Source organism: Anabrus simplex, chromosome 9 (assembly GCF_040414725.1).
Source record: "Anabrus simplex isolate iqAnaSimp1 chromosome 9, ASM4041472v1, whole genome shotgun sequence".
In the NCBI taxonomy this organism is placed as follows: Eukaryota; Metazoa; Arthropoda; class Insecta; order Orthoptera; family Tettigoniidae; genus Anabrus; species Anabrus simplex.
Genome location: NC_090273.1, coordinates 116,472,025 through 116,495,595, shown reverse-complemented (window position 1 = coordinate 116,495,595; position 23,571 = coordinate 116,472,025). Strand labels below are relative to the sequence as shown.

General features: G+C 40.6%; 1 protein-coding gene across 1 annotated transcript in view; it reads right to left on the bottom strand.

Moving 5' to 3' along the window:
* Nucleotides 1-23,571, bottom strand: part of U2af38 (U2 small nuclear riboprotein auxiliary factor 38) — an 87,381-nt gene that overhangs the window by 62,217 nt on the left and 1,593 nt on the right. The gene's annotated exons all lie outside the window — the stretch shown is intronic.

The following is a 23,571-nucleotide window of genomic DNA, read 5'->3' as shown; positions in this document are numbered from 1 at the left end:
ACCATATTTCCCAGATTAAAGGAAGAGTACAGGTAATTTTATCAGGAAATTCCAACAATATAATAATCTTAGGAACACAACCCTGCAAGCTGAGATGTGAGTGGCGACCTGTTTCTGAAACTGATGCACTGGACTCTGCAGTAGGATCTATGGAATATTTATTTTCTTCATGAAATGAGTTAAGGCTCTTGGCCCTTCTCTTACACTTATCTAAATAAATGCATTTCAAAAAGGAAAATACGACCTTTTAGGAACTGAATCTATTTTCACAGTCCTCTACAGATGAGTACTTACTGATTTTGGTATATTAACCTGTTGATGAGTGCACCTAAGTCAACAGAGTGGGCATGCCATTCGGTCCCACATGAGGGAGCACGGCATTTGTTGTTTTAAGCTAGTACTAAGTACTTAATTGCTTACTGGAATAATATATCTTATGGCATTTTTTGGAACTTTTCAGTTATTCAAATAGTGCCGCTGTACAAATCGTAGTTCTGTATGGTAGTGCTTTCTGATGGAAATGCATATACTCCCTACAGCGTAAGAGTTTGGTGTGCCGTTAGCCTACAGGTTACAGCAGTTACGATTGCCACCAATGTGGACAAGCTATAAATATTTTTGGTTTTTGTAAATATAACTGAATATTTCTTCTTTTGTAAATTACAAGTATTGCTATGGAGTTTCAGGACACAAGTGATGATATTATAGATGAACTAAACAGAGATATTACTGAAAGTGATATATTAAAAAACTTTTGAAATGACAGTGTTTTCTCAATCCAAAATGTCTTTCCATGTGTCTCAAAGTCTCCGAAAGTTGTGATAAATAAGATTATTGTATCTTCTTTTTAACCCTAGAACACTTACCGGGGTGACGCGCCACCCCACCGTGTTCTTTTATTGTGTTTTGCATGGCTGCGCTTGTGCATGGGTCTCTCCCTTTCTCAGTAGTCTCTAATAAAGGCAAGCTGAGTGACACCATAAATGTTGCGTAGGCATACGCTGAGTGTAACTGAATCGAGACGTGTGGTGGGGTTACAAGCCACCCCGGTAAGCGTTTACGTATGCGATATATTGTTCACTGCATTAGAAGTAATAGCCGTTTTTATAATGGAAATTAGTGTGACGGACACTAACTTTACTGATAAGGTTCTCGCCATTCTTGATGAAAAAAGTGAAGGTGGAAATGACAGTGAATTTCAGGAAAGTGAGACAGGAGATTATGTTGAGGTGGATTCCGATAACCCTACTGAAATTAGCGCGTCAGAGGATTCTGACGGTGGAACTGACATTCCTGGGACAGTTCTGAAGGGGAGGAATGGCCATGTATGGTAGCAAATGATTCGTTTACTGATGAAAATGTGACTTTTGTTCAGTTTACCAGAGGTACATTTAGAATGCAGGACTTACGTGCAAGGAAACTGTGAAACGAGTAGAGCCATTTGTGTCTTTTGTCCCTTGAATTTCAGACTGCTATTTCCCAATATTGTGTTTCAGTATGCTTTGGTATATAGTATTATAGTTACCATAATTAGAGTTTATGGGCATGGTACCTTTTTTAGGGCGCCTAATACTATATGAAGTATTAAGAATTTTGCAGATGTGAATTTTAGTAGATTAAAACGAAGGACACTTTCTAGTGTATTGATTGTATTCATGATTTCTATTTAACTTCACGCATCATATCCTACTGCTCTATAGGTTCTGTGTAAATTACATGCAAGTGCATAGAACAAAATATGTCCATATACCTGAGAAACAGGGAAGAAACTAATGGGGTGACGCATCACCCCAGGTAAGCGTTCGTGAGTAGCAGAAACAGGTAAACATTCTAGGGTTTAAAAAAGTCTTACTCCCCAGAGGTTGTTTACGGTCAAATATGTACTCGGATGCGACCAGCATTATTGCACAGCATATGCCGTGCGCACTCGTCAAAAGGTTAAGATAAGGTGGTAAGAGTGATAATTTTTGGAGTGTTTTATTTATTTTTTATCTTTACAATTTGCTTTACGTCACACTGATACAAATAGGTCTTATGGCGACAGTGGGATAGGAAGGAGCTATGACCAGGAAGGAAGCACCCGTGGCCTTAATTAACCCTTTGCGGACTATGGATCCGAGAAATTTCTGCAGCCCGGACATAAATGTTCTGGAGTATACAAGCAAGTTCATAAAATGTTCCAGTTTTACGTATTATTATTGCTATCTAATATAAAACTGATGTGCACTAAAAAAATACTAATTTCTATACCTTAAACCCTAGATATTTTCTAAAATGGGACCTGTCCAATTAATATAAAATGCAAAAGGTTTAAACTTACACCTATCAACTGCGTCGAGCTACTCATTGTCAAAAAGTAGCGAAAAGTAATAAACAGGCTCTGCATCAAGTGGTAGGTTCATCTTTATAGGTTCAGAATGATTACAGAACGCCGGTTCTTTAGGTTTTCTGTCGTCAGGCTTTACTTCCTTCCAACCGTCAACATCCGTAAACTTCCCACACTTTCATCATTACTGACACTTTTATCACTTGATTGTTCTTATGTCCATTGTATTCCATTCACAAAATTGCTATCGTCACTGCTGGTTTCTTCTCCTAACACTTCATTTATCTGTTCCTCATCCAAAATATTATAAGTTACCGCTTTCTATTCAACCCGGAAGGGCGAGCTGAAACCTACTTTCATGCCATGTGGTCAAACACTGAACATGCTTGTTCTCGTACTTTATTCTCTTTGCAGATTTCCTAGTAGTTTCAAACGCTGTGTGGAGATGGCAGCAGAAACTACTCCTTGGCTCCTTGAATTAATCCTTTGGGGCCACTGCGATAAGTTATCGACAAGCTACCACACAGAATGGAAAAAGTGATATGTCGACTATATATCAACATAAGTCCGTAGATGGTTAAGGTACAGTCCCAGCATTTGTTTGGTGTGAAAATAGGGAAACCATGGAAAATCATCTTCACGGCAGCTGACAGAGGGGTTCAAACCTCCTATCTCCTGAATGAAACCTGCAACGTTATCCAAAGTGTGCATCCACTAGCTCGGTTTGGAGTGTTTTGTTGCAAGGTGGGACCATAATTATGTCCACCCAAGAATTTGCCCTCCCAAGCACAAGAAACACCAAAAATGGGTTATGTAAGGCATAAGAAACATGTGACTGCCCTGAGACTAGATCATAACACACATTCTCTTTCTCTGAACCACTCCAGTCAGCCACTCAACATCAAGGTGAAATAATTGAAATATGATCCACTAGTACATGAACTATTAGAAACAGAGGACTCCTTGAGACCCAATTCGACCACGCTGTGTCTTTCTACTATGATTCTTCGAAATATCCACACTAAGTGATCTTGATGTGTATAGTAGCAAACTGCCACATAATTTAGTATTTTCAGAGTTAGAGTAGGAGGTGCTGCTAGTTACCATAATGGCTAATGGCTTGAAAGGAATTTGCAATATTAACCAGTCACCCTATGCACATGCTGTGAAGGTCAAGAGGAAACTTTGAAATATCCTTGCCTCAAAATTCTAGTATACGTAAACTTTAACACACAAGCCATCTTTTATGAACTGGGCACACTAAGAAGATATGAAAGGCTCAGCAATGTGCGAGCCCACCTTGTCATCTGAGTTGCAGGCCATGTGAGGACAACCAGACATGCCTCGTCATCCAAATTTACCGGCTTAAACAAGATTGGGCTTATTGGATCGCCCTGGTGGATACCATTGGTTCATGTGATGACTGATAAGGTTGATACCCCATCTTCGATTATTATCCTGTTATATGCCAATAGGTTTTTGAAGACTATCACTGGGTTACCACTTCCTATCACTGATTCCAGCTTTTTCACCAATTTTGTTCAGCTGACAAAGTCGAAGGCTTTCTTGTAGTCCACTAAGACAGTGCAGACTTCCTCTCTGGTGCCTTAATGCCTCATGCATGTCATTCAAAAGATTTGCGACTGCTCATAGTTCCTCTTCCCTTCCTGAAAACAAACGGCTCCTCTGGGATTTGATCCCCTGCACTTTATTAATAGAATATCTCCAGCTGTTTGGTACTTGTTAAATAGAATTGTCCAGGTCAGAATAAGTGTTTCCAAGCAGATTTCTTGTATTTGGAGGAGAGCACTGCCCTTTCTGTAAAATGCTTTTCCCACGTTTCCAGATTTGTTTCCCTTTTTGGGATAAGAAGGAATCTTTACGAGCTTCTTGATCTTAGGACTGTACTTGCTCTTTTATGCAATTGGTGTTCTTCAGCTTCAGTGAAATGTTTCATTTCCTTTGGTCGGCGTAATGTTTCACGGCTTCTTCCATCTTCTACTGTCAAACAAATTGAGTGCATTTTTGTTCTTTGTAGCATTTGAAGTCGAACCATGCTTTGGATTTGTGAGATCTCTTCTCAGCATCTGTAAATATTTTGGACGGATAACACTAATTGTGGGCCTATTCATTTCTTTGGTGGGTCCTATCACTTTTCTGAACACAAGTTGCGACTTGAGGTAGACACACGGGAAAGGAAGTGACCAAAGCTGATTTTCCTGCTAAAATAGAAACTAGCAAAGAGCCGATCTTTTCCGGCTGATCAGCTCACACACTGACCCAGCCCGTCAACAGAGCAAATGGAAGTTAAGGGAAGGTTCACAGTCACATACAAGAGTGCATCCTATTGTGCCATATTTTTTTTCTGTTGAGTGAATATATTATTTTATGAAATATTTCCTCTCATGCAGAGGTTTTTAGATTCATTTTTATAAGAGAAATAGATTGACTTGATAAATGTTGATGATAACCCAATTGTAACAATGATTCCTTAGAATTATCGAGGAACCCCGTAAGGCTATGATGACAATCTCGCCTAATGTTGTAACTGGCAGACACACCCATTTCCAAAAATGGCAGCCAAAATGGGAATTGTTCCCTTTGTTTCAATCATCAGACCCCCTATGCCGATTTTCTCTAGCTTGTATTCCTCCCTGTAGTAAGGAATTGTTGGTAGATAAATATTCCTCTTCTCGAGGTTGATATCCGAGGACTGAAACTTACAGCTTTCAAAGTGATGATGTAACCCCTCTTCCTATTCTTGAAGGCAATGATTTCGAGCCTTCTGTGGCTTCCATTGTCCGCTAAGCCATGAACCTCTTCAAATACCTCGAAACCACGGTCTTTCAGTGTTGTCACAATTAACGAGCAGATGTTATGATGACTCGTATTCATTGAAAGTTCACCACAAGAACAAGATCCCAGAACATGCACAAGAATTTCAATCTCCTTGAGGCAACGCCTACAAAGGGAATCGTTCTGAGATTCTTCTGGTATCAATTTAACCGCTGAAATGTTTGATGTCATCTTAATTGCCTCACGGAATTCACTACATGACAAGCCTTGATGGTCTCAAAGCCAGGTTCTCACTTTTCTGGCATCAGTTATTTCTAAGTGACGATGTAGCAAATTGTCAGATGGAGGGACACTGAGGGATTGTAGTGAGTTGTTTCTTCTTTCTGATTTCTTGTAGCATGGATGTATTCATCACTTGAGCTTAGTACTACCTCATAGATGTTAATGTGCTGAAGATGCGCTTCCCAAGTGGTGCAGAAGAGGCCCAACCCCTTCTATTTTTTCTCGTAGATCATTCCATTAGGAATGTCAATAGCTATTTGAAGAATTTCCTTAAGAACACTGTCTTAGTACGTCTGTATCAGTAAGGAACATTTTGGAATTTTCTCTGGCTTGATAATTTGGAATGGGTATATGACAGATGGGCATATAACAGTGTTTATTACTTTGAATTTCTGATCAGCATGTAATACTGGAGAAGAAATCAATTTCTCCATTTTATTTTGTAATTTTTAAGTTCCTGTGTAGGTTGAAAAATTACATACATCATTATAGACCGCTATGCCTGTCAGTCGTTTCAGCGTTCAGTCTGCAAGCCTCTGTGAATTTGCAAAACGTCGCCACAATCCTCTATTTGCAACTAGCGCTGTGGACTCTTAGTTCTACACCTCTTATCTTTAAATCTTTAGAAACCGAGTCTAACCATTGTCGTCTTGGTCTCCCTTTACTTCCCTTACCCTCAATAACAGAGTCCATTATTCTCCTAGGTAACCTATCCTCCTCCACTCACCTCACATGGCCCCACCACCGAAGCTGGTTTATGCGCACAGCTTCATCCATCAAGTTCATTCCTAACTTAGCCTTTATCTCCTCATTCCAAGCACCCTCCGGCCATTGTTCCCAACTGTTTGTACCACCAATCATTCCAGATACTTTCATGCCTGTTACTTCTAACTTATAAGATATCCTGAGTCTACCCAGCTTTCGTTCCTGTAAAGCAAAGTTGGTCTGAAAACAGGCCGATGTAAAGTTGGTTATGTCTGGGAGCTGACTTCTTTCTTACAGAATACCATTGATCGTAAATGCGAGCTCAATGCACTGACATTCAATTCTCTTGGATTTCTTACCTACTGACATCAATTTAGTTTTGGAAGGCCTAATTTTCATACCATACTCATTGCACCTATTTTCAAGTTCCAAGTTATTAGACTACAGGCTTTTGGCCCAATCTGCCATTAAGACCAAGTCGTCAGAATAGGCCAGACTGGTTACTACATTTCCACCTAACTGAATCCCTCCCTGCCACTTTATACCTTTCAGCAGATGATCCATGTAAACTACGAACAATGGTGAAAGATTGCATTCTTACCTAACCCCTGTAAGTACCCTGAACCAAGAACTCATTCTACCATCAATTCTCACTGCAGCCCAATTGTCACCATAAATGCCTTTGATTGATTTTAATAATCTACACTTAATCCCATAGTCCCCCAGTATGGCAAACATCTTTTCCCACGGTACCCTTTCTCTAGATCTACAAAACATAAACATAACTGTCTATTCCTCTCGTAGCATTTTTCAATTACCTGGCGCATACTGAAAATCTGATAATGACAGCCCCTCTGTTGTCTGAAACAACACTGGTTTTCATCCAACTTCATCTCAACCACTGATAGCAACCCCCCTTCCAAGACCCCAGTGAATACTTTACCTGGTATTGTAATCAATGAGATAACACAATAGTTGTTGCAATCCGCCCTGTTCCCTTGGTTATAGATAGGTGCAATTACTGCTTATGTCCAATCTGAAGATACCTTACCAACACTCCATGCTAATCTTATTACTCTATGAAGCCATTTCATCCCTGCCTTCCCACTATACTTCACAATTTCAGGTCTAATTTCATCTCTTCCTGCTGCTTTATGACAGTTTATTTACCACCTTTTCCACTTCCTGAAGCGTAAGTTCACCAACAAGATTTTCCTCATCCCCATAAGCTCTGTTGTTTGCAACACCACCAAGATTTCTTTTATGTTGCGTAGATTTTGAAAATATTCCCTCCACCTGTCCAGTAGAGAAGTAGACTCGTGTCCTCATCCCGAGGTGGTGCAGCTCTTTTCAGGCACACCCCCAATGGAGGAGTGCTACATGTACCAATTTCAACCACATACCAACCCTCCTGTCATTCTAAAATTTCTGGCAGTACCGGGAATGGAACCCCAGTCCCAGAGGACGGCAGCTAACCGTTACATAATGGAGGCGGACACCTGTCTAGTGACTCCCTGGGATCTATGAGTTCACCTGAATTACCCAAAATACTGTCCATTTCCTTTTTCCCTCCCTTCCTAAGATTCTTTATTACTGTGCAGAAAGGTTTTCCTGAAGCCCGACTTGTAGGATTCCAACAAGATATAGCAGATATCTTGGATTCAGGAGGTCAAATGGATTGTACTGCAATTGACCTGTCTAAGACATTTGACAGGGTGGATCATGGGAGACTACTGGCTAAAATGACTGCAATAGGACTTGACAAAAGAGGGACTGAAGGGTGGCAATATTTCTAGAAAATAGATCTCACAGAATTAGAGTAGACGAAGCTTTATCTAACCCCGTAATCCTTAAGAGGGGAATTCCTCAAGGCAGTATTATTGAACCTTTTTCTTACATATATAAATGATATGAGTAAAGAAGTAGAATCAGAGATAAGGCTTTTTACAGATGTTATTCTGTATACATTAATAAATAAGTTATAAGATTGTGAGCAACTGCAAAATGACCTCAATAACGTTGCAAGATGGACAGTACGCAATGGTATGATGATAAACGGGGTTAACAGTCGAGTTGTGAGTTTCAAAAATAGGAAAAGTCTTCTCAGTTCTAATTACTGTGTTGATGGAGTGAAAGTTTCTTATGGGAATGATTGTAAGTATCTAGGTGTTAATAAAAGGAAAGATCTTCATTGGGGTAATCACATACATGGGATTGTAAATAAAGGGTTCAGATCTCTGCACATGGTTGAGGGTGTTTAGGAGTTATAGTAAGGATGTAAATGAGAGGGCATATAAGTCTCTGGTAAGACCCCAACTAGAGTATGGGCTCAGTGTATGGGGCCCACACCAGGATTACTTGTTTCAAGAACTGGAAAAAATCCAAAGAAAAGCAGCTTGATTTGTTCTGGGTGATTTCCGACAAAAGAGTAGCGTTACAAAAATGTTGCAAAGTTTGGGCTGGAAAGATTTGGGAGAAAGGAGACGAGCTGCTCAACTAAGAGTGGGCGAAGCTTTATCTGACCCTGTAATATTAAAGGAGTGCATGTTTCTGCCTCCATACATTTTTGATTAATGGGCCAGTAATTGAGCCTGTTGTTTTCCACAAAGGCCCGGTAGAATGGGTACTCAATGTGCCTGTATTATTTCTTCCATGTAAACTTAAAAGACAACTAATACGGTCTTGTAAATTGTAGGTTGTGCGTAGAGAGGCCTGAAGGCATAAAATTTATTGTAAAACAAATGTAAAAGTTAAAGGTTATAAAGTTTTGGAACGCAGTATCCTAGGTAAAATTCTAGAGCAACGACGCTCTTCCTATTAATATAGTAAATGTGTATGCATACATGGAATGGTGCCTTTGCAAGGCTGTAACTCGTAACATTTGGAGCAATAGGTGCTCTTGAAAATGGTGTATTTTGAATATCCAGTAACAAATTGGGAGGTTTGTCTCCTTAACTTTATTGGGTGAATAGAACCTTAAAGCTTGTGTAACACTGTTAAGTTGAGAGCTTTAAGCTCTGCTCGTAAAGAGACTATTTGCTGATTTTTTGGGTTTTTTACCTTGTATCTAAGCTAACAAGCTAGTTTTTTTACCCGATATCTTGTTCTATCGCCAAGTGAGTTGTTTTGTTAAAATTTAATATCTGAAAAGAAATCAAAAGAAACCTTAACATTTAAAGTTTTAAATTAATCTTTTGACTGTTGTAGACAGACCCATTCATGCCCACACCTTCTTTCACCTCTCTGTTCCACACAAACACAGTAACAAGGGATAGCAGAGCGTTGTTGAATGAGTCTGAATAAAGCCCCCTTTTTTTGACGGCTAAACGTAGAATTCGCTCCGAACTCCAAACATTTTCTTGCTTGCTGGAAATTTCCTAAATTTTCTGAATTTTGTATCTTCCAAAATTTTCTACCAACATGTCTAGTCCTCGCAAAGTTCTCGCTCCCGGGTACTTATGCAAGTAGAAATTGAGTTACGAGCTTCTTATTAGGAAGGTCCAATCTGGAGGCACGGTTCTGGCAGATACTGCCAAACTTAAAGAGTCCTTAGAACTTCTTATTTACATCCCGGTATTTGGGGAAAAGGACAATGATGAGACTCTATCCACTATAACTGATAATACCACCAAGCTAGCGTCTGTAGTTAGGTTTTTCGAAGTGAGTTACCCATCTCCCAACCAACTTAAGAGAGTTCAAGCTAGACTGTTTCATTTCTATAATAGAGCTGGGGACCTATTGTCTCTAAAACTAAAGGATGATCATGCTAAGGAGGCTAGTAATTTGGTCAAACATCTGTCGTATATGTCTAATAGGGTTAGTCAACTCTTGCCGGGGGCCGCTAGTGCTAAAAGCGACCATGTTCCTGTGGTGAATTTATCTACAGAAGAGGATTCTAGTAGATCTATTGAAAGTAGGAAATATGTGGCAACTCAACAACTGACCCATCGGAACAAGTGTCCGACCATCTAAGACAACTTTCAACCTTCTGTTTGAGCAATGCAGTATTTGAATCTCTACAACCTCAAATGCTGTCCCTATTATGTCACCAGGTTTCGGCAGCTTACCCCACGGATTAGCTATGTTGATTAAAGGCATATCCAAGTTTTCCATGAACTCCACAAATGAAGTGATTTCTTTGCAAAGATTCTTAGTAGAATTTCAAGACCATGCACTAGTTTTTCCTCTGTCTCATTCTCAAATCCTTGAAATAATTTACCCCTATTCCGCAGGTGTCTTATCGGACAAGATTGTAAATAGCAAAAGCTGACAGATCTTCAATAGAAGATTTCCATGCCCATCTTCTGGTTTACTTTATACCAGCTAGAGCAATGTCATCTTTAATCCAAAAGTACTACTTAAGAGTACAGAGGTTGGACAAAAACCTTGCCAACTTTATTCAAGATATAAAGTTTTATACCAGGGTATTTGCTCTTCATTTTCCAGAAGATCAAATTGTGCAAACTATTGTAGAAGGAATTTCTCCTCCCTACAGGTCGTACCTATGTTTCGCCTCTCAACCTCAAACCTTCTCGAAACTTGAGGCAACGGCAGTGTCAGCGACTTTAAGGGCAGAAATACGCGAGCGCTCACTGAAATAATGTTGAAACTTACCATAACATTTCTAACAGTATCTATTATAACACAAAAGATAGAAATGCACCAATTTTACCATGTCAAATCAAAGCCCTTCTGATTCTAATGGATTGCAATTTATAGTACTTCTAGTTTCTTGTAAGGATTTTTTTGAATATGAGAAATTTTTCAAGGTCTTATTGAAACATATCGTCATGTTGGTACACACTGCTCCTAAACTGTTCCACCTAGAAATATGAAATTTTGCACTCATGTATGACTGTACTGCGATACTAAAACTCTAGAATTTTTAATGTTGTTTCTAAATTGTGTTTTTTCTAAACCTTTTTCGTCACTAAAAGTTACAATATATAAAATTAAATTTTAATTTATAACTGACGACAAATATTTATCAAATGTTAAAATTCTAGAGTTTCAAGACTTTCATGCATCTATGAATGTGTAGTAATAATTTGGAAGCAGCGGTACCAATTTTAATTTCGTGTGGCTATTTCTAGCCGGGTGCAGCCCTTGTAAGGCAGACCCTCCGATGAGGGTTGGCGGCATCTGCCATGTGTAGGTAACTGCATGTTATTGTGGTGGAGGCTAGTGTTATGTGTGGTGTGTGAGTTGCAGGGATGTTGGGGACAGCACAAACACCCAGCCCCCGGGCCATTGGAATTAACCAATGAAGGTTAAAATCTCCGACCCGGCCGGGAATCGAACCCGGAACCCTCTAAACCAGAGGCCAGTACGCTGACCATTCCAGCCAACGAGTCAGACAGTGGTACCAATAATTCAGTAGTAATGTGTACCAACATTACGACATGTTTCAATAAGACCTTGAAACATTTCTCATATTCAAACAATTCCTTACAAGAAACTAGAAGTCTAAGTACTATAAATTGCAATCCATTAGAATCAGAAGGGCTTTGACTTGACATGGTAAAATTGGTGCATTTCTATCTTTCATGTTATAATAGATATTGTGAGAAATGTCATGGTAAGTTTCAGCATTATTTCAGCGGGCACTCACGTACTCCTGCCTTAAGGGCTGGTTTACACGGGTAGAGTAGCGAGGCGAGTAGAGTGGATAGTAGAGCTACTAGCATCGTGTAAACGACCGGGATAGTAGCAAGTAGAGTAGAGTAGTTGGTAGGCAGTAGAGTAGAGTGGGTTTCCGCTGCGGTAAAGTAACTGTACCACTATCCTTCCCCCTCCACCGGAACCGAGCTCCGAGAGCTGGCGGAGAAGTCCGAGGACGCTCGATTTTTCAGCTGGCGCGTCATTCGACTGCTGTATTTGCATGTGTACAGACGGTGGTACTACGTTGAGCGTTTATTTGGCGGCAAAATGAAGTGGACGGAAGAAGAAACTTGCAAATTTGTGGAGCTCTACAGCGAAAAAGAATGTTTATGGAACATAAACAGCGTTATTTATAGAAAGAATATGAGACGGCGGCGGAAGAGGACTTGATTGCGAAAATGGGTAAAGAGGATTTTGGGTTAATGGAACTGAAACAGAAAATAAAAAAATTACGATGTACGTACAATCAAGAACTTATGAAAATACGAAGATCCAAGAAGTCTGGAGGTGGTGCCGCAGACATCTACACTCGAAAATGCAACATAAAATATAAACGAGTGTCAGCTGGATTTTCACTTAATATGAAGATTTCTCAAGTTTCAATGTTACACAGCGTGTTCATCATGTGTCTCGACATGTTTAAGTTAGGCAATACAATGGTGCAGGACTGTGTACATTAATCATATTAATAACATACATAGGGATCTTCTACATATCACTTGCCACTGCCGTTAAGTTTCAGCAATAACAGTAATTTCCCCAACAAATTGAATAGTTTCCATATGTTGTTTGGAATATCCAAAATAATTATTGTTTACAGTACAGTGTCAGATCTAGAAGCTTAAGCTCTACACCTGGGCCGTACAAGCAACGAACAAAAAAATTAAATAGATCAATAATTGGGATATTTATAGCGAAGAAGCTACTGCAAATTAGGCCTACGCCAGCGTAATTTACAGTGTACTTATGGCCGGTTACGTCTCAAAACTCATGTGCGAAAATTAGTAGCAAATGGTATCAAAACTCACGACTGCAAACTACTAGCTAAATTAATATTCCAATGAGTCTCAAAATTCACGACTCCGGATAGCAGGTGCCTGCGATGACGGCAGGAGGGGTGAGGTGCGCGGTGACTCACTCACCAGGCCTCTCCTGAGGCCACGATACCATTAACATTAAATTTATATCAAAAGGAAAAATACGTTATATTACCTTTAAGACCACAGAAAAATGTTTTGATGATGATAATAATAATAATAATAATAATAATAATAATAATAATAATAATAATGTTGCATCCGGGAGATAGTAGGTTCGAATCCCACTGTCGGCAGCCCTGAAGATGGTTTTCCGTAGTTTCCCATTTTCACACCAGGCAAATGCTGGGGCTGTACCTTAATTAAGGCCACGGCCGCTTCCTTCCAACTCCTAGACCTTTCCTATTCCATCGTCGCCATAAGACCTATCTGTGTCGGTGCGACGTAAAGCCCCTAGCGAATAATAATAATACACCTATGTGTCATTCACCGACCATTATTTTCCCCTGTATGTTGGGGTGGCAGAGTAACATCCACAGTATCCTCTGCCTATCATAAGAAGTGACTAAAAGGGGCCCCAGGGGTACTTACATTTTTTAGAAAAGGCCCTTGTTTTTCTTTGCCCGAAACCTTAATTTTCTCGAAGTATGGCCACCTTCCATTTTTTCCCTCTGATTAGTATTAATAGAGGATGGCTGCCCAGTTGCACTCCCTCTTAAAACAGTAATCACCACCACCACCTTTTCCTTCATTGTTTTCAACACTTATTGATTTTTAATGAACCTTTCCACATTTTCTTGGCTGGGGAAAGAACCACCATCATAAAATATCATCAACATCAGCGCTGTGGAGTCTTTTTTAAAGTCATATAGCAATAGAACGTCAAAGATAGCGATTGGCTACTTCGCTATATTTTAGATAAAATTCTGACACATTTTAATTTATGATTTTATAAATTTGGTGACCCAAGTAGTCAATACTATGAGTATATAACATTGCGTTTCATGTAATCGCATGGGGGCGTGATGTAATATATTCATCTATGCTAAGTAAGGCATCTGGGAGTACATGACTCAGTCATACGTGTGGAGCATGAGTTCATATTATTTTCGGAAAGCGTATCAGAGACCGTTCATCATACTCGCTTACTTTCTGAAGGGAATGGAGATAAGTAATTTAATTTCCCTGCGATGAGATTCATGACCAAATTAATCTCTCATGAAACTAAATGAGTGAATTAACAGTCGTAATATTTAATATCGGTAAAATAAAGTTTCTTATATAAGTAAATGCCGTCTTCTGGCCTCATAATAGAACTAAGCCCCGGTAATTACTACCAACGGAAAATTTATTTTAACTAGCAGCAGGCAATATACCTACTTTAATTTTATGTCGTCCGGCTGCATGGATACATGGTTAGCGTGCTGGCCTGTGGTCCAATGGGTCCAGGGAGTCCCAGGTTCGACTCCTGGCCGGGATTTTCACTTTCATTTGTTAATTCCTATGGCTCGGGAACTGAGTGTTTGTGCCGTCTTCAGCATTGGACTTCATGGATTGCAAAAAAGAGGTGTATTTCTATTTTTCATCTATTCACATAATTCAATCGATTATCCATCCGACACACTTACACCGAAAAAATTATTCATGACGCAACCGATTATTCTACGCGATATAACTGAATGATATTTGAAATTCATTTGATTATTTATTCCATTATTTAAATAACCGGATGGAAGCTATTTGATTTTTAAAAAATATCCGATTATATCATCACTAGTAGGGTGGGCATATATCCATTCAAAGAACTGGTCCTGCTCGTGAGGTTTGAGACTGGCCCAAAAAGAGAAACCTATTCTTGCTAACCCTCTTAGAATTCGTGAATTTTGATACTGGTGAGTTTTGAGACTCGTGGGTTCTGAGACGACACACTGATGGCCAATGGATATTCTTTCTATAACTTTTGAAATGAATTCTGTAAAATTTCATTTGGATAAGATTTAGGTTGGCTGAAATACAAAAAAATGGAAATAGAAACATCACTACAGTCTAATTGGGGAAAGGAGTACCTCACCCCTTCACCGTGGAACAAAAACCTTCGCCATAATTATGATCTATAATTAGACTGGAGCTCGTTCATATAGTTTTATCTTAGAAATCAACACTACAGTATTCACAGACGAAGACTAGTAAAATCCTGAGGGGATGATTACACTGTCGTTACTTTCTGTACAATAATGAATAAAGTCTTAAAAATTCAATCGTTTGTGTTCCTGGGTTAACCCTCTTGGAGCCAAGAGCCGATCTAGTCGGCCGCTCCCCATCAGCTGGAAGAGGCCAGAGCTCCGCCTCCACTCTACTACTGTAAAGTGCCAGGCCGTTTTCAGTGGAAATACATGTATTTTAAAATTCGCGTATATCTACCGCTGTATAGCAAATACCGGCATGAAATTTTCTACATATCGACTACGCAGAATAAGAAACTGGTTTGGAGTGATATAAAGAGTCAAAAACGTTTTATTGTTGATTTATAGTTGTCGAAAACGTTTATTTTTAGGAAGAGAAAAATATTTTCGCACTTTCTCTCTCAATATCTACTTTGAAAAAATAATTAACGATACAAAAGAGTATACGTAATTATGTATAATGTATTTCTAAATACAATTCTATACAATAACTAATTTGAACGAGAAAAATAAAAACGTAAAAAATAAAAATTCAAACATATGTCACTAATAAAAACAAGACGATTTTACTCACCGATAAAATTCGCGTGTATGTATCGATGTTTGGCAAATACTGACAACAAATTTTCTACGTGTGGACAACACAGTATTAAAATAATTCTGAATTATTAAATAAGTAAAAAATAGTAGTTGATATTATAGTTTTTTGTTTTCAGAAAAAGTAGTTTCTCGTTTTCGGTTGTAGTATATATTAGAAAAATAATTTTACAATACAACAGAATTTATGAAATTAAGAAATGTATGGCACTAAAGCCGTGATTTGCTTTGAACTACTAAGCGACCGCTGCTCAGTTCGGTACCTGCACTTTACGAGGTGAATCATGGTCAGTGAGACAGATCCTCTCAGTAATTATTCTTGGTTTTCCAGACCGGGGTCCCCTACCCTCAGATATCTCCTCAATTGCAATCACCTAGGGTCGCTTAGATTGAGTGAACCTCGAACCAACCCTCAGGACCAGGCGAAAATTCTTGACCTGGGCGGGAATCGAACCCAAGACCTCCGGGTGAGAGGCAGGCACGCTACACTTCGCCCGCGGAGTCCGGCATTTAGGTAATGATAGAGGACTATATGTGACTATAAGGTTTAGCAGAGAGTAAGTGAAAAGTAAATAGAAGTGTGATACGGGCGGAGAATCAGACGGTAGGGCATGTTTAGGTCCAAGAACTTTCTTGAAGGAGACAGGAGGTTGAAGAATGTTGTCGGGTTCATTGGGACAAATTTCCACAAAATGTTCTCCAGAGACATCATCATCATATTCGTTATCACTAATTTCATCTACCACCATATTCAGAGCAGCTTTAGTGCTGTTATACATAATTAAACGTCTCTCCTTTAGCTGCGGTGATTCGCGGACGTGTCCGGTATAATTTCGCCGCTACTCTCTGAACTAAATTCCCTATCGCTATCCGATAAATCATCAGCGTTAACTTCACACTGTTCTAAATACTGCATTAATTTATTGTCATCAATACCTGCTGAAAAATTATCACGTGAATAACATGCCATTTTCCTGTCACAAAACCACTCACTGCAAGGAGCAATCTCTTACTGACCGGTTAGCGGTATTTGTAAACACAGGAAACGACTCTTGTGAAAGGTATAACACCCTCTTAGAACTGCCAAAGCAAGGCCAGGCGCACAATGACGTGTAGCCCCTTTACTACAGGTTGTAACAAAAGTATGCACTTCACTATAGGTTGCCTCAAAATTACGTATATCACAGAATTTTAAGCCGGCCGATGTAATCGGCTCTGGCAACTTCCGACTGGATTGTTAACGGCCGACCAGATCGGCTCTGGCAATTTTAAGGGTGGATGCTCGCACTACCGCCTGGCACCAAGAGAGTTAAAATACATGCTTGTACTGCCAGGGAACTGCTCCTTCATTAACAAAATGATTCCTGAGACGATCCCTCATGTTCTTGGCCAACTGTGTCGAGTTTGTCCCCCCATATTTCTCCAAATTGCCAAGTTCTCTTACAATTAATGCCGATGCCCCAAGTGTATCTCTCCTGCTAAGCCAGCCTCTTACCCATTCCCTTTTTTCCTCATTTACTTCTTCTAACGCTTCACTAACCTCTTGCAGTAATATGTTTGTAAATGTCTTTAAACACTTCCTTACGATGTGCTTACGTCTTGACATGGTGCTACTACTGTACTCTACTCTACTGTATGACTCTACTCCCGTATGAACAATACGAGTGTCAACTCTACCAGACAGCGGTAGAGTAGAGTAACGTGGCTACTCTACTAACTACTCTACTCACCTCGCTACTCTACCCGTGTAAACCAGCCCTAAGAGTCGCTAGGGAGCCCCTCCGTCATCTAACAGTTCTCAGCCACCACCTCACCGAACCTTCCCAACACGCAAGTGTTATGCGTGTGGATCTACGGAACATCTTCGAAACAAATGCCCCTTGATAAAATCTAGTGGAACTAGGAACGGAGCAGGTCCATCTCAAGGTTGCTTTAAATGCGGCTCATTTTCTAGTCTTGCCAAGAATTGCACTAATCTTAACAGCACACCATCTTGTTCAACTTCTGGTGCTACCTCCACCAACTCCGATAATAGGAAATTACTAGGGTCATCGGCTGAGTCACCATGTTCACCTTCCTGACGCTCAGCCCCCGTTAAACAAAGTACAAATTCAGTTAAGGGTGAAATTCCTTCTAATTTATCATTTGAAGGCTCTACAGAGTGCCTTAAAATTGCTCCAGAGGCCCATAGATTCGTGCCATTTCTTAAAATTGAAGTAAATAACGAACCTGTTATGGTGCTTTTAGATTCAGGGAGCATTAGCTCCGATATTTCCGAGGATTTGTACCTTAAATTGAAAGCTTGCTGTACATTTCCAGACTATTCTGTAACTTCTATTAAATATGTTTCGGCAAACTCATAATTTACTTGGAAAATTAAGTTCTTTGTGGCTACACAGTTGTCTTGTCCTGTAATATTGGGGGCCGATTTCATGTCTCACTCCGGTCTTGTACTCGATCTTCAGAGCAAGTCTTGCACATTCAAGTTTGCTAATAACTTTAATATCCCCCTTTGGAAATGTAATTCTGCGTCATTTTCATATATCTCGCCTACCCAGATGTCGTAAGATCTTACGCATCTACCTGAGGATCAGGCTGAAAGTATTAAGGTTGTGTCAGTCTTTCCCTGGAGTATTTTCAGAGACCCTTGGCGTCACCAATTTGATTGAATATAAGATCGAGGTAACGGATTTGATTCCTGTACGATTTCCTCCCTATAGGCTATCCCCACCTAAAATATAAGCTCTTAAGGAAATCAATGATCAGATGTTAAGGGATGGTATTATTCGACCTTCAAAGTCGGCGTATTCATCGCCCATTTTTCTTGTGCCGAAACCCCAAAGTGGAAGTAGGAAAGGCGTCAAATTTGAATGGGGGCCGTCACAGCAAGCCGCTTTTGAAGACCTGAAATTAGCTCTTTGTAACGCCCCTGTATTAGCCATGCCCGATTTCTCTAAGAAATTCATAATCCAAACGGCCGCTGTCCTTCTTCAGAAAACGGAACTTGGAAGGCGGCCCATCGCCTATGTTTCTAGGACTTTGTCGGCTCAAGAAGCCAAATTCTATCTATGAACTACAGGGTTTGGCAGTACTGTTTGCCCTGGAAAAGTTCTGCCTTTATCTGGAACATGTCAGATTTGAATTAGAGACTGACAACCAAGCCTTAAGTTGGGTATTAGCTAGGCTAGGCCTAGAGTTGAACTCTTCAACGATCAACTTGGCACTCGAGGTTCCGTCTTTGATTCGGGATACTTCCAGAGTTTTTACAAGATCCACTTGATGATACTACTCTCTCAAAACCTTGTCTGTTCTATATTATATTAATTTACAATATACCGAGCTCGATAGCTGCAGTCGCTTAAGTGCGGCCAGTATCCAGGAGATAGTAGGTTCGAACCCCACTGTCGGCAGCCCTGAAAATGGTTTTCCGTGGTTTCCCATTTTCACACCAGGCAAATGCTGGGACTGTACCTTAATTAAGGCCATGGCCGCTTCCTTCCCACTCCTAGCCCTTCCCTGTCCCATTGTCGCCATAAGACCTATCTGTGTCGGCGCGACGTAAAGCAACTAGCAAAAAAAAAAATTTACAATTTTTAAGTTGCAATTTACGGTCACGCAAAAACCAAGCCATACAATGAACTTACCCATTTTACTTAATGAACTTTTAGGGATATAATAACCTGTGATACTGTATCATATCATTAGATTTTAGCTATATAAGAGATTTTTCTACAAAATCCACACAATGTTAAGTCCAAGTTGAATGCCTCAGAAATTTTAATTAGCACACATTTATGAGGAACTTCTGTCACTTGAATAACAGGCTGTAGCAACTAGCTCATCAGCATATCTATATTGATAACAAATGTTTAAAAACTGAATCAAGATGTCCAAATAGATAAACCAAATTTTACATATACCACAAGAACTGAATAGTAGTTAACACCTGCGCACACACAGCCCAAGCTATACAATGGACTTATCCTTTTTGTTTACTAAACTCTTGTGGATATAATAACCTGCAACACAGAAGCCATACTATGTTTTAGCCATACAAGACATTTATTTAAACTTCACAAGTTACTTGTTTTTGTAACAATAATGACTACAAATGTTATTACTGACCTAAGAAACTCAATTTCATATATACCATTATAACTACAAAGTAGCTAACGACCCATATGGTTCTTACAATGTGAAAAAAAAAATCATTCTACTTTTGTAATTTTAACCGTACAAATATTTTGGTGTACACCTTTCTATATTCGATTTTAATGATAAAAACCCTTGTACATATGTAAAGTAATTCAGTTCAAGCAAGTACATCTAAAAAAATGTATTGTTAATACTGTTAAGAAATGTAATGTCTCTATGTCCAGGGTCGTGGTGGTGGTGGTGGTGATTGTTTTAAAAGGAAGTACAACTAGGCAACCATCCTCTATATAACACTAATCAGAGGGAAAAATGGAAGGGGTCCGACACTCCGAAAAATGAAGATATCGGCCAAAGGAAGACCAGGGCCACGAAGGGCGTGAAAATGAGAGACTCCCTAGCCCTCGCAAACCTAATAGCGTCGGGGTCGGAAAAGAACAAGAGTTGACCAAGAGAGGTCGGATAGGATAGATGAAAGTGAGGAGCCTGGCACAAGTAAGTGGAAGCAATGCCAGGACTCAGCTGCGGGCCCCGTGGTCGCCAACCCACGCTCCATAGTTCAGAGCCCCTGGGGCCCCCTTTAGTCGCCTCTTACGACAGGCAGGGGATACCGTGGGTGTTATTCTACCGCCCCCACCCACAGGGGGATGTCCAGGGTCTTTGTCTTACTTCCTAGGCTAATGCCAAAACCGGTCCCAAATAAAATGAATATGTGATGACTATATAATTATCACTATTCCTTGTACTGAATAGGTGGATCCCAATATCTAACAATTTTGAGTGTAAATCTCGATTTAATACGGAACCTAGAAATGAAATTTTTGACACTTTTCTTGATACCTGAGCTCCCTGCTGCTGAATCGGTAGACCTTGGTTATCTTTGAGATTCGTATTGGCAACCTTTGAAACAAACTATGAATCGCTTACACACCGCCGTGAGACATCTGGCATACACTTTACGTACTAGTACTGTTGTTTACACAGCAAAGCCAAACTATAGAATTCATTCTACGAACAAGATTCGCATAGAGAAATGATATATAATGTTATATTAAGTGTGTGACTGTTAAAAGGTTATTTTGTTCCGGACGAGAATGAAAGGAAACAACTTCCACATGCAAAATGTCGATCCGCGCGAATCAGGTTGGGGCACTATCTGTGTAAACAAGCGCTAGCCAATGAGCGACTGTCCAGCAGACTGTATTCGGGATGCGGGTGTGACACAGTTGTTGAACCCAAACCACACCCCATGGTGCAACAGCCCCGAAGGGACATGGCTTACCAAGCGACCGCTGCTCAGCCCAAAAGCATGCAGTATACGAGGTGTCGTGGCATGACGAATCTCTCTGCCGTTATTCTTGGCTTTCTAGACTGTGGTCGCCATCTCACCATCAGATCGCTTCTCAACTGTAATCATGTAGGCTGAGTGGACCTTGAACCAGCCCTCAGATGCAGGTAAAAATCCCTGACCTGGCCGGGAATCGAACACAGGGCCTCCGAGTAAGAGGCAGGCATGCTACTCCTATACCGCGGGGCCGGCCTGACACAGTTGTTGGCTTAAGATAATAAAATATCAATCAATCATATTACCGATTCAATTCAGATTTCATTTCCATTCAGTTGGCAGTATAACCAGAACCGTCAGAGCTCCCTCCTTACTCCTCAGCCCCGTAAAACTTGGGACCAAGAAAAGGCTTGCGTATAATACATCGCGGCGAGACATCGAGCCACTCAGCCAGACAGTGAAACATCTAAGCATGCACTACTCCACTCAGTTCAGTGCTTATGCTTTAGCAGCGATACAGCCATCGATACCGACCTACTCGGCACGTTTTCACCCAAACACCGCCATCTCGATCCTCCTATACTGCCTGCTCTATGCCAGGCTTTTTGCAACGACGCTGCGACAAAATTTCTCCGCTAGATGGCAGGCATATACGCACAATGTTCCAAACTTATTCTAATGACAACAGCCTACAAAACACTATGCAGTATGGTCATATGTTCAATGAAGCTCGTAAATTACATCAGTAATACTAAATATCGGCAATATTACCTGTATGAATTTGCAGTGGGCCTCTTCATGTCAAAATTTAAAGATTTTCCTGGACGAAGGCTTGCCAATGCAAATCAGTTAATAGAGGCCTTACGAACTTGGTTAGGATAATATCACTAACAGTTTGCTGATGTTCTTTGACCTCACACTGTAACAAAATGTTCTAAAAGGGAAGACGTTGCAGTCCTCGTATTACGCTCGTACGTTTGAAGGACTTCGACAATAGGACACAGCAGCTTAAACAAACTCCTGCAGATACTTCACCAAAGCAACAAAACAAGGTTTTGGTCATCGAACTCCTCCTCTATCCTGATGCATTATCAGTTCCATTTAGCGGTGTCGAAGCTCTAGGCAGCGAGATGTTGCTGACGCTAATGTCACACTCCATGCCCTCCTCGGCAAAAATTCAGAACAGCTTACATTTCCCAGCGCCACGCATCCAGGCACGATTGCACTGTCGTTTGTTTCTCTCTCGTTCACTTCTCGCAAAGGACTTGATCGTGCGGTGGACAGAGCTGCCAAGTCCTAGTGCAGCGGCGCTACTTTTATTTACGAATCTCGTTACAGTAGGTTAGTGACAAGGCCATTGGTCTGGATTGGTTAGACCATTGGTCAGTGACAAAGCCATTGATCTGGATCGAGCAAAGGGGATCTGGGGGAGTAAGCCCCCAGGTTAGAAGCCGCAAAGTGGCCCTAGGCCTCTAGTATCCCTCGTGATACCTCCGTCGGTCTGTATTGGTTAGTGGCAAAGCCATTGGTCTGGATTGGTTAGACCATTGGTCAGTGGCAAAGTCATTGGTCTGGATCAAGCAAAGGGGGTCTGGGGGTGTAAGCCCCCAGGTTAGAAGCCGCGAAGCGGCCCTAGGCCTCTAGTATCCCGCGTGACACCTCCATTGGTCTGTGTATTTATTGTGCAGTTGTGTATTTCTTGTGCGCGGGTTGGTAACGGAATTCACTTACTTCATTGCTAGGAGTGACGTCATAACCCACAGTGCCTCTCCCAATGGAAATGCTGGTACATACTTAGGCGATGGACTATGATAACTATGATAACTTCTATTAGGTTATAAAAGCAAAATTACTTCTGGGAGATGGCGGGTGGGTTCTTAACAGTCGCAGTGAACACATCACTCCTCCACAAGGTATTCCACTTAAGATTTGCAACATATTACATCCTGATAATGCTATAAAAGTAATGTAAGTCTTGCTGAATTTCTACCCCTCTCCTCAAAAACACAAACCAAGTACGAGTACCCGCAAATCAGGATTTGATTTCCTGTTTCTAGTTTGATTGGGATATTATCGTCTGGATATTTGAGGTTGTCCAAAATGTCTAAACATGAACATGTTTGTTTTGTGATTGTCCGTCACAATTCTTATCACAAGGAATCCACTAACATCCACGGCTTTAATCACCCTCTGAAAAAATATCTGCAGCCTGTTTCCAGTCATTCGACCGGGTCTGGAATGAATTTATGAAGCCCCCATCTAGCGGCGAGGATACGAATTGTGCCGGCTGCCGAAGCCTGTTGCGCTCTTCTGGGGCAATGATTAATGAATGACAGATGAAATGAAATGATATTCAAGAGTGTTGCTGGAATGAAAAATGACAGAGAAACCCAGAGTACCCGGAGAAAAACCTGTCCCGCCTCAGCTTTGTCCATCACAAATCTCATATGAAGTGACCAGGATTTGAACCACGGAACCCAGCAGTGAGGCCGGCGCGCTGCCGCCTGAGCCATGGAGGCTCCATCACCTTCTGAAATAAGGTGTAAA